We start from the raw sequence: 12,701 nt of genomic DNA on the forward strand, positions 1-12,701 counted from the left end.
GCTCGCGGGTGGTTTTACACGAGATCGGGCCTGGTGGAGCAGGGTACCACTCACTGTCTGCCTTGCGTGTAGAAGAACGCATAGCCAACACCCACCCGCTGTGAAGTAATAGCGTGAGAAACCCTAACGCCTGCAAAACACACGTACCGCACCCCACGAAAAGCAACACCCGTGCGCGATACGTCACAGACGCGCATACGCGCTAAGGGCCTTTGGTCCAATGGAATCGCGTATGTGTGCTGAAGTGCTTACGCGCTAAGGGCCTTTCCTCGAATTACACGCTGACGTGCAGAATTTTCAAGTGCCAAATCACTCTGTATCAAGCTGGCCATGCATAAGCACAGGGAAGACCACGCTCCTGCCCAAAAGGCTGAATTACTGCCCCCTAGAGCCCCGAGCAGCCTCCTACGAGCCATCTGCTGCTACCTGCCTACCTGCTGCTACCGTGCCCTGCCATTTGGTGCCTGCACATCAGCCATCTGCAGGGGTCCAGTTGCTGTGTCCACCCCTGCTGGAACAGAAGACTCCCGACTGGGATACCATCGCTCCACAGCCCAGCCCCAGGACCCAGTTGCCCACCCACGCCTGCCTCGGGGGTCGCCATGTCGGGGCAAACACCATCCGAGACCACTGGCGACCCCCAGCCAGAGGGGCACAGGGCCACCAGCTTCAGTCAGAAGGAAGTTGGTGTCCTGGTGGAGCTTGTCCTGGGGCAGCATGCTGCCCTCTTCGGATCACCACGCGCCGACAAGGAAGGACGGGACAGGATCTGGGACGACTTTGTGGTTGCCATCAACGCGGAGGGGGTGGCAACCCGCAACATCAAGCAAGTCAAGAAGCGCTGGGAGGACTTGAGGTCCAGGACCCTCATAAAGGCCCGGCGTCTCGTGGAGGGGGCCGGGGCAGCATGAGTACCATCCAGCTGAGGGTCCTGGAATGCGTACGCCCAGCGCTCCATGCCCAGATCCTTGAGAGGCAGACCCGTCTGGAGTCGAGCGGTAAGTGGCCAAGCATTGCTGTGTGAGACAGGGCATGTTGCAGTGTGCTGGTTGTCTGATACTTGCATGTATGTGTGACATAGGCCATGTACACGTGTGTGTGTGCAGGGACATCATGGTCATGCATGTGAGACCAGTAATGTGTGAAGCACACGGTTGGTGTATGTGTTCAAATGCAACATGGGGAGCCCTATGCGGAACGGACACATGAGAGCATGCCAGTCATGTACATGTATGGTGTCCATGTCTGAGTTTCTGACCTGCGTGTCTGTGACTTGTGAATGCCATGGATGCATAACACATGTCTGTGACAATGTTCAGAATCACTGATGCAGCCTAGTTATCCTTGCATCCACTGTGTCTGGGGTGTACGAGTCCAGATGGATGAAAGTACGTTGAAGTGTATGCATGTGATAGGCATGACCCATGATGCATGTGAGTCCAAAAACAACATTGTATGCTTCAAGAGTCCCTTGGACATGTTTGCTTATGTCCATAGCATGCGCCATGCCTGTTACTGCATGTGTTTTGCCTGCACTGACCCATGTGTTGTGGAGGGACATGATGGAAGTGATCATTGACAGTGCCACTCATCTGCTATTGCTTCCTGTCTAGGGGACCATTGTACAGTACCCTGATGCTTGTGTTCTATGTCTCCCTCTACACAGCTCAAAGTGAAGAAGAGGGCGGAGACGGCGCTGTGGGGCTAAGCGGGGGGGATGCCCCCACGGCTGCAGCGGAAGGGGTGGGTGAGCCCCCACAGGGGCTTGCAACGGCGGAAGACGGTGTGGAGCCATCCAGGTTGGTGGTTTCCATAGAGGAGGAGGAGGCCGCTACTGAGCCGCACATGGGGCCTGGTGGGGGCATCCCTGCTGGTGCAAGTGGTGCAGTCCAGGGGCAGGGGCAGGAGGCAGCACAGGTCGCCGTGGAGGTGCCTGTGCATGTCACTGTCCCCGACACTGTGACTGCACCACCATGCACCAGCAGGGATGCCCCATCCCAGGCCCGTCCGCAGGTAGGGGGGATGTCCATGTCATCTGACTCCCCTCCACCTGCGGACGAGGGGACCCCTGGCCGTATGGAGAAGGTCCTGATTGGTGTTGCGTTGCGCACGGCTGTCATTCGTGATGAGGTGCGTGCTTCCCGGGGGGGCATGCACGTCATCATGAAGAGCACCGTGCCAACGTGGCCCAGTTGGGAGCGGTCATGGTCGGGGGTCTCGTACGTGTGTCGGGCACTCTGGCGACCCTCTCCTCCTCTGTGGAGGCTATGCGCCAGTCGTACTCCATGCCGTCTTCCGGCCCAGATGCCACCAGGGCCCCCTGTGGACCTGCCCTGACCAATGCAGCCACCTCGGTGGGGATCCCATCCCTGCCACAGTCGGGAGTCAGAGGTCCAGCAGGGGTGGACACACCAGCAACTGGGCCCCAGCAGATGGAGGATGTGACGGCATCATCGGGCAGGGCACGTGCACGACGGCGTCGGTGGATTCCATCAGCCTGGATGCCGTTGTGCTGGCACAGGCAGTTGCGTCGGAGGCAGCGGCAGGCTCGACGTGGGAGGCATCATGGCTCGGGGCCATCAACATCAGGGGTGCAGGCATCGGCCGGAGGGCAGGAGAACCCTGGAATGGGAGTGGCTTCCGTGTGGGAGCGGTTGGGCCAGCAGATAGGTGCGGAGCTCACAATGGAACGGCTCACAATGGTCAGGGCGGAGAACTCCATGCGGAGGGCGCTGAAGCGGGCTGAGTGCCTCGAGGGTCTTCGCAGGGAGTTGGAGCTGGACACTGCATTATCCCTGCGAGACCTCGGGGCCAGGGAACATGCCCGCCTCCAAGCCATTGAACAGGAGTTCGATGATGCCCTGGCCCATGACAACAACCAGTGAGCCGTCGGACTAGCCCGCTGCCCTTGTAAATAGTTATGTAGTTAGTGTTAGGTTTCATTTGTGTTTTTATTTATTTTGGACTTTTTGGACAATGGAACACATTTCTGTATATAGTTTTTTTATTAGGTAGTATTTTTATATAGGTTTCATTTCTTCAGTTGGGATCATGGACCCTGGATTGTTTATCTGTATATAGTTGACTGTTGGATTTTAGGTTTTTTTTTGGATTTACCCATGGAGCAATGGTTTTCGGTTTTGTTTTTACCTTGGATTTACTTTCTTGATCTGTGACTTTGGACACCTTTCCTTTGGATTATGATTTGCGTTTTTTCTTTATTTTACAGACATGCTACTTTTGGTTTTTGGTTCCCATTGTCATTTGTTTATTTTTTTTTTTTTTAAATTCAATTTTATTAAGTTTTCAAAGTTAACATTTATCCTCATTAAGGCAACACAGAGGAACAGATACATCAAAAAATATAGAGAGGCTTTTTCATCATCATTCTGTTCCACATCCTGTAGTATCATCAGTCAGCGATCAGTACAACTGAGAGCGTGCACATACAGGAAATGATAATAGAGAGGAAAAGGCATAAATAAAATCCGATTATAGAACATTCTTTTCAAACATTAACAATTTTCCCGTCCCCCCTCCCCTGCCCCGAGAAAGAGAGAGTCCTTTAGGGAATAAGGTGTTATGTTGCTGTGGTCGTCAGTAAGGGTGAAGTTTCTGTTGTGTGTGGTATGTTTTAGGGGTTCGACACGTGGGAGGAGTGCCTGAGACCTTGGGGTGGTGCTTATGTAATGGAGAGGGGAAGGTGTATTCCATGGGGGTGAGAGTCAATGTGTACTTTCCAAGAAACGTGTTTTATTTCATTCATGACGGGGGTCATCCGCGTCTGAAGTTGGGTATTCGATAGACGTGTGTGCTCTCAGAAAGTCCGACCATATGAGTTTGGATTGTGTCGCTCTACCGTGGATGGATGCAGTGATTTTTTCCATGGTGCATATGTTCAACACCACATTGATCCACTCTTGTTTGGACGGGGTCGTGGGGGATTTCCATTTAGTGGCAAGTAAAGCTCGGGCCGCGAGCAATAAGTAGGGGGTTAGGCCTCGGACCTTTGTCCATTCATCTTCAGTTTTCTCGAGGCTAAACAAGACTAAGTGCGGATCTGCTATCCTGTAAATCCCATCAGTGTGCCTGATCCATCCCAGGACCTCATCCCAAAAGATCTTGATCTTGGGGCACTCCCACCACATGTGCCAGTAGTCTGCAACCTGCCCACATTCGCGCCAACAGGTGGGGGAGGAGGATTGGTACATCTTGGATAATCTATACGGATCATATTGCCAGCGATGTAAGAGTTTTATGGAGTGGAGTTTATATTGACATGATATGGAGGTACGTGACGCCATGGGACACATTTTGTCCCATTCGTCATCATCTATATCGATCTTCATATCGATCTCCCATCGCCGTTTGAGTGTGTGTGAGGATTTACCACCTGCGGTCAGAAGTAAGGTGTACATGAGGGAAATCAGATTCTTCCTGGTCGTCTTGGAGTCTAAGATTTTTTCGAAAGGGGTGAGATCTCTACTCAGTTTTTCTTTCCACTCGGATTTGGTCAATACCCCTTTAATTTGTAAATATTGGAAGGTGGAGAGGACTCCAATATTTAGAGCTTCTGTTAACTCTGGGAGGGTGATAAATGAGTCACTGCGGAGGAGCTGCCCCACTCTTTCTAGTCCCGCTTCAAACCATGTCTGAAACCGCTCGACATTGGGGATATATTTATTAATGCCCGGGGACCATAGAGTGCTTAATGGGGACGGCCACGTCGTGATTCCCGTCATCTCCGAACCGTCTCGCCATATTTCCCATATAGCAACAAAAAGCGGGTGGTTTCTCGTTCTCCACAATACCCGGTTTCGCGGGGCCCATAACCATTCCCCAAGTGTTGCTGGGGTCAAGTAATTATTATCCATCGCTACCCATTGTGGTTCTTTGTGATTGCGTAAGTGGGGGACAAACAGACGTAGTTGAGCATCAGCATAGTATTTCCGGAGATCAGGGAGTCCCACCCCGCCTTTGTCTTTGGGGAGCGTTAATATAGAGTAGGCTATCCTGGCCCTTTTGCCCTTTTTAGGATTTCCCTCTTCACCTCATTAAAGTATTGATCCGGTATTTTAATTGGTAGCATTTGGAAGGGATAAAGAAACCTCGGGAGGGAGGTCATTTTGACGGCGTTGAGGCGGCCAAGCCATGAGATCGTCAGTTTATCCCACCTGGCGAGATCTGCGCGGAGCTTAGTAAGAAGTTGTGGGAAATTTGCCTCATATAGGGAGTCTAACTGTTTCGTTATGTGTACCCCGAGATATGGCATCTTGTCGTGTTCAATCGTCAAACCCAAGGAGGAGTATTTTACAGTATTCGCCTCAGCGTCGCCCTGGAGGGGAAAGAGCGTGGTTTTAGCGCGATTGATCTTGAAGCCCGATAGGCGACCGTATTCCTCCAAGAGGAGGATGGCTTGGGGGACTGATTTCTCAGGATTAACCACATGTAAAAGGATATCATCCGCATACAGGGCGAGTTTATATTCAGTGTCTCCTAGATGGATCCCCTCTATGGTTTCATCTTCTCTGATCTTGTGTGCAAGCGGTTCAAGTGACAAAGCAAATAAGATAGCTGAGAGGGGGCATCCCTGTCTAGTGCCTCGTTTTAGTCGGAACCACCTGGAGTACTCCCCGTTAACGAATACCGAGGCGATGGGAGACGAATACATCGCTTTAATTCCCCTCCTAAGGTTGGGACCTAGCCTGATATTTTGAAGGACTTCCATTAAGAAATCCCAGTTCACCCTGTCAAACGCTTTTTCAGCATCAATGGAAAGCTAGGCTGGGTCAGTATTTAGGTTGTGCGAGGCGCATTTGTTTATTTTTAATTCCATTTATGCTGCTTTTTATACATTTTTTTCATAAAACTTCAATGTGTGGTATCATCTCATTGGTATCATGCATATCATGATATGGGTTTTGAGATTCACTGACACCCATTGGGTGTATGTGAGGGACATGTGCTCATTTCCAAACTTGCAATTGGGGTTCTATCATGTTATTCCCATTTCTAAGTGGGTGGATGCAATACTCGGGTGGGTGTTTGGCATTTGGAGGCTGACCATAAGGGCCAGGGATCTAGATTGTGATGACATGTTGGCTGGGGGACATGTGTGGGGGCCTGGTGGAGGGTGCCCCGCAATGCTGGGGGGTGGGGGTGCAGGGGGACATGAGCGGGACATGAGTGGGGGCCTGCTGGCAGGTGCCCTGCAATGCTGAGGGGTAGGGGTGCAGGGGGACATGTGTGGGACATGAGTGGGGGCCTGCTGGCAGGTGCCCCGCAATGCTGGGGGGCGGGGGTGCAGGGGGACATGAGTGGGACATGAGTGGGGGCCTGCTGGCAGGTGCCCCGCAATGCTGGGGGGTGGGGGTTCAGGGGCACATGAGTGGGGGCCTGCTGGCAGGTGCCCTGCAATGCTGGGGGGTGGGGGTGCAGGGGGACATGTGTGGGACATGAGACAGGGCCTGCTGGCAGGTGCCCCGCAATGCTGGGGGGTGGGGGTGCAGGGGGACATGAGTGGGACATGAGTGGGGGCCTGCTGGCAGGTGCCCGCAATGCCGGGGGGTGGGGGAGCAAAGGGGACATGAGTTGGTGATCAGTAGTGCAAGGAGACATGTGCCTTTGCTGGGGGGCATGCCCATGTTGGGTGGGCTGCCTGCGGGACATGACCAGGGATGCAGCGTAGTCCCCTGTGGTGTTGTACAGGGAACACCTGGGAGGACCCACACTGCCAAATCACATGTAGGACTCCCCGGCACCCCTGGAATACACGTACCCAGCCCAATCACGTGTAAAACTTCTCGCGCACCCCTGAAATACCCGCACACGCTCCCCCAGGCCCAATCGCGTGTGAAACTTGTCGCACACCCCTGAAATACACGCACACGCTCCCCCAGGCCCAATCGCGTGTGAAACTTGTCGCGCACCCCTGAAATACCCGCACCCAGCCCAATCCCGTGTGAAACTTCCCGCGCACCCCTGAAATACACGCACCCAGCCCAATCGCGTGTAAAACTTCTCGCACACCCCTGAAATACACGCAGCCAGGCCATTTGCGTGTGAAACTTCTCCCGCACCCCTGAAATACACGCACCCAGGCCATACGCGTATAAAACTTGTCGCACACCCCTGAAATACCCGCACCCAGCCCAATCGCGTGTGAAACTTCCCGTGCACCCCTGAAATACCCGCACCCAGCCCAATCGCGTGTGAAACTTCCCGCGCACCCCTGAAATACACGCACCCAGCCCAATCGCGTGTAAAACTTCTCGCGCACCCCTGAAATACACGCAGCCAGGCCATTTGCGTGTGAAACTTCTCTCGCACCCATGAAATACACGCACACGCTCCCCCAGGCCCAATCGCGTGTGAAACTTCTCGCGCACCCCTGAAATACACGCACATGCTCCCCCAGGCCCAATCACGTGTGAAACTTCTCGCGCATCCCTGAAATACACGCACCCAGGCCATACGCGTGTAAAACTTCTCGCACACCCCTGAAATACACGCACACGCTCACCCAGGCCCAATCGCGTGTGAAACTTCTCGTGCACCCCTGAAATACCCGCACCCAGCCCAATCGCGTGTGAAACTTCCCGCGCACCCCTGAAATACACGCATCCAGCCCAATCGCGTGTAAAACTTCCCACGCACCCCTGAAATACCCGCACCCAGCCCAATCGCGTGTAAAACTTCCCGCGCACCCCTGAAATACACGCACCCAGCCCAATCGCGTGTAAAACTTCTCACGCACCCCTGAAATACACGCACACGCTCCCCCAGGCCCGGTCGCGTGTGAAACTTCTCGCGCACGCGTGTTCCCGAAACCCGTAATACACGTTCCCCGCTTTGCGTTTGCTCTTTGCCAGTCCGGGAAACTAGTCCAGGGTTGGCGCAGCCCTTTGCGATGGTTTTGCGATCTTGATGGCTTCTCCTTGCACGAGGGCGTTCTTGGGGGCGTGACTGGTGCTGCTGCAGGGTCGCTGCGCCACTCTGCGCCACGTCTGCTTTTGGAGGCGAGAATCCATGAATACGCTGTGCGCGGAAATTGATTTTATCGCACGCGGCTGGTGCAGACATTCGCACGGGCACGCTGTGCGCCAGCCGCGTGCAACACTTTTGTGCGAATTTCCATGAATTACCCTGTCAGTGTGTAGGGTAAGTTTAGAGATAGCCAGCTTCTCCAGGAGTTTGCCCAGGAAAGGGGTGATGGAGATAGGGTGATAGTTAGCCTGAATTGAAGGGACGGCAGAGTTTTTTATTTTATTTTACTTTTTACAAACTTTATTTTGTATTTTATCTCTTTATCTCAAGAGCTCTAGTTACAAACATGATAAAAAAAATAAAGACATAATATAGTTCAGTCCGTGTCTTGTTTTCTTACAGTTTTCATACAGTCACAGATGGTGCTTGAGAGAAGTGGGGATGACTCCAGTGGCAAAGGAGAGGTTGCATAGGTCTGCCAAGGCTGGAGCTAGGCAGTCAAGGTTGTCCTTGATGGTTTTGGAGGGGCAAGGGCCCACCTGTTTGGAGGAGGCGTTCATAGACCGGACTTGTCTAGAAACCTCCTCAGGTGTAACAGAAGAGAAGGTGGAGAGAAGGGGGGGGTGGGGCAACTGAGGGGTGCCCAGAAGATGATGGTGCACTAGAGGGTGCGGTGGAGAGAGAGAGGAAAGGATGTCCTGTGTTTTGGCAGTGAAGTGTGCTGCCAGGGCCCCGCAAAGGGCATGGGTGGGTACAATAGAGGATGAGGCTGCAATATGGTTGGCCAGCTCCTTACAGACTTGGAAATGTTTGGCTGTATTGTTGAAAGCCACAAAGATGCGGCTTGAATATGGACTCTTGTGCTGGATGCAGAGCCTATAATGCCTTTGCAGAAGGTGGCAGGCCAGCTTATCAGACTGTGCACCTGAGGATCCCCATTTCCACTCTGCTGCCCTTGTGTTTAAGGTCAGCTAGATCAGAGTTGTACTTTTTGGTAGGCTTCAGTCAGACCCTCACGATAGGGGCAAGGATGTCGAGAGTATTTTGTGATGGAAAGGTGAAAGTTGGAGAGGGCTGTGTCAGGGTGCGAGTCAGCCGAAAGAGTAGGTGGAGGGGAGTAGGTGGAGGCAAAGGCAGCCACTGACACTTTTTGCCATGGGTTGCAAGACCTTGTAGGTGGGAGGCAGTGCAGGGTGTGCCAGTGTTAAAGGAGAAGAGGGCTTCAGGTGAGAGGAAAGTAGAGAATGATCTGTCCATGAGAGTGGAGTAGTGAGAGGGATAGAGAGAGGGATGTCTGTGGAGATGAGTGCATCCAAGGTGTGGCCAGCAGTGTGTGTTGGACCAGAGGGTAGAATGGAGAGAGAGAGCAAATCGCATAGGTTGCAGAAAGCTCCTGAAGAGTCAGGAGAGTCAAGATGGATGTTCAGATCCCTCAGCAGGAGTTGGAAGGCAGAGGACAAGAGAGAGGATGCCAGGGCAGCCCATTCTGATGGGGAAGAGGGTGGAATGGCCCGGCGGCCTATTGAATGTAAGAGAGGAGACAGGGGAGAGAGAGAGAGAGCCTGCAGACCAGGCATTCAAAAGAGGAGTAGGCCTGAGTGTGAATGGTAGAAACAGCGATCCACTCAGGATACATCAGTGCAACTGCTCCATCCTGGCCTGGTGAGCGGTTCAGCAGGTGGTGGCTTGATTGTGGGATCTATCCCTCTGTTCAATTTGTGTGTATAATGGTGTGAACACAGACGCTACAGTTCATCCCTGAGATTCAGACAGGGTTTTTGAATCTTTGACACTACGGCATTGGAACTTTTCCATTACTCCCACTCTATTCTCCCACATGTTGGGTGTGCGTGCAGAACTGTGGATGCATCCCTAAATGGCACCACCTTGTGCTGGATGCACTCATCTCCACAGACACCCCTCAGTGGATTTGATGTGAATTCATACCAGATTTTCAATAAGTGGGATTTACTTGCTAGAGATTTCTACAACATCATAAAGCACATTGTGTAAACCATATTTATCCATGTGCAAATGCAGCGCATGATCACACGATTATACAGACACATTGAACAGAGGGATAGATCCCGCAATCAAGCCACCACCCGCTGAATATATACAGTGGAGATTCAGAGGCTCACCTACCCTATCACGAGGCAACACACATTGTATAGTTGTACTCTGTCCTGAGGAAGGTTGTTCACAATATCGCGGCAAGGTGTTTTCCACCAACTGTTTGGACTACAATCGAAACACGTGTCGACAAGAAAAAACTCTTTGTAACAATCACAAAGGGCCACATCTGTAACACATGAGAGTGTTGTACTCAAATTCAAGCATTGAAGTATATGTTTGAGGATAACAAGTATCTCTTCTTTCTTTGGATATATGTTAGTTTGATGACGGTATGTATGAGTTGTGTATGAATGATATACGATAGGAGAAGCTGGTTATAGGCTGAGTCCCCTTTTTAGTATGTAAAGCATTTGTTAACAAGTATTTTTCGTGCTTGTGGTATGTAAATAAAACAGTACTTTGTGTGGAAAACCTTTGTAAACTATACAGAATCCTGTCATCTGTACTCTATTGGTTCACGTCCTCTCTTGTTTTTGTTTCTAGTGAACAGATAAGAGAGACCGTACTACGTATATGCCATGATTCACATCCTGGTGAACATAGAGGAGCAACTGCAACTAGACACCTTATCCTTCGACATTTTTGGCAGCCAGCAATGAATTCCACCATAAGTGAACATACTGAATCATGTGCTCAACGTGCTCAAACCAAGAAACCTAAAGACAAGCCTCTGGGTCTGCTCCTGCAACCCAAGTTACCTTCAGGAACTTGCCAAAAGATAGCCACAGACTTTATCGTAGTGGTGACCATTGACTATTTCTCTAAGCTGGTCCACTTTTAATCTTTAGCCGAACTCCTCACCGCTGCTGAGATAGCTGTCATATTCTACTCTGACATCTTTCGACTATATTGTCTACAGGATACGATTATTTCAGATCGAGGTTCTGAATTAATTTCTCACTGTAGGGCTGAATTATGTCAACTAACAGGTGTGAAAAGAGTTATGTCCTCGGGTTATAATCCACAGACTTATGGAGTCACGGAAAGGGTAAACCGGACTCTCGAACAGTACCTCTGCTGTTTAACAACCAAAGTGGACGAGGACTGGGTCACCTTGTTATCGACAGAAGAATTTTATTATAATAATTTTATTCAAACCTCTACAAAAACAAGTCGTTTCTTCTGTACCTACGGATATCAACCAACAGTATTTCCAGATCCGATCATTGAAACTACCTCACTCCCTACAGTAGAACAATGGGTCTCTGATATCCAAAGTACTCATACAATTACAAAAATCCCTTACAAATGCAGAATAAAATAAAACTGGAACAACTGGAATCTGCCAGACAAGCTACAAAGCTCTATGCTGATACTAGAAGGAAAGAATCCCCCTTGTATGCAATAGGTCAATAAATATGTGTTTCTTCAAAATACCTACCATGACATCTTTGTCCATCTAAACTGTCTCTGAGGTACTTCGGTCCCTTTTGGATAAACAAAATAATATACCCAGTGGCATATGGTCTACAGTGACCACCTTCCTAGTCTCACCTTCATCCCACCTTTCATGTCTGCTTACTGAAGCTGTATCATCAGTCCTCCCTTTCACGGAAACCTCCTCCCTTACCAGTGCTGGTGGATCAGATGCCTGAATACGAAGTCACCCGTGTCTGAGGTACCTGATACAGATGCAGCCGGCTCCAGTATTTGATCGATTGGAAGGGGTAACCCTCTAGCAAAAGATCTTGGGAACCAGGTGGTAATGTACATGGTCCAATTCTGGTATGACGCTTATATCGATTACACTCCGTAAAACCTGGCGGAGTGAGTAATCAGAGGAGGCATACTGTCATGAATAAACCACTCAAGAACTGGTCTCTGCGGTCGAAATGGAGACATCCATGTGGTTACACAGCCATAAGATGCTGTTCCAAGATGGTGCCTCTTATGCCTGTGTCTTTTTAGGCCTCTAACGTTCCAACATGGTGCTCTGCATCTGGTCCGTAGCCACATTAGATATCAGCTCTTCCTGCAATTGGCTCGGGACGTCTCAACGTAAAGGGCTCAGCACTTCTCTCCGACTCGTGTCCAGGTTTATAGTCATAAAATTGAATGCAAAAATGTCGAAAGTCAAAAAATTGAAATAATAATGTCAACAAAAAAAATTTAATTTCTTTTTTAATACGTTTTTTATTCGAAATGGGGGGGTTCTCCCCCCCAAGCCCCCCTTTTTTTTACCTTTTTTTTACATGCGAAACCCCAAAAAAAATAAAGAAAAAAATAAAGAATTCAATTTTTTTCTTTTTCGACATTAAGTTTTCGAATTTATTGTAATTCGACATTTTATTTTCGATATCTCATTCTGTCCTGTGTTCTTTGCGCCTGCTGCTCATCTTTCTTGCCTTCCGCTGCAAGTGTTTGTTTTCCTCAGGCTTCCTTGCCTTCCCCGTTGCCGTGCTGTGTGTTCTGCCTTTTTGGATTCCTCCTGTCCCTGCCTGTGTTGTCGATGTTCTTCTGCCGGTATTACTGGCTTCCTGATTCAGCGCATCTTGAGCCCTTATCAAAACGGTGCTGGGAAAGCCCTTATCATCGTTCTTTGAGAAATCCTGGGATACCATAATTGGCTGCTCAGAATA

Source organism: Ambystoma mexicanum, chromosome 2p (genome assembly GCF_040938575.1).
Source record: "Ambystoma mexicanum isolate Mex_15411 chromosome 2p, UKY_AmexF1_1, whole genome shotgun sequence".
NCBI lineage: Eukaryota > Metazoa > Chordata > Amphibia > Caudata > Ambystomatidae > Ambystoma > Ambystoma mexicanum.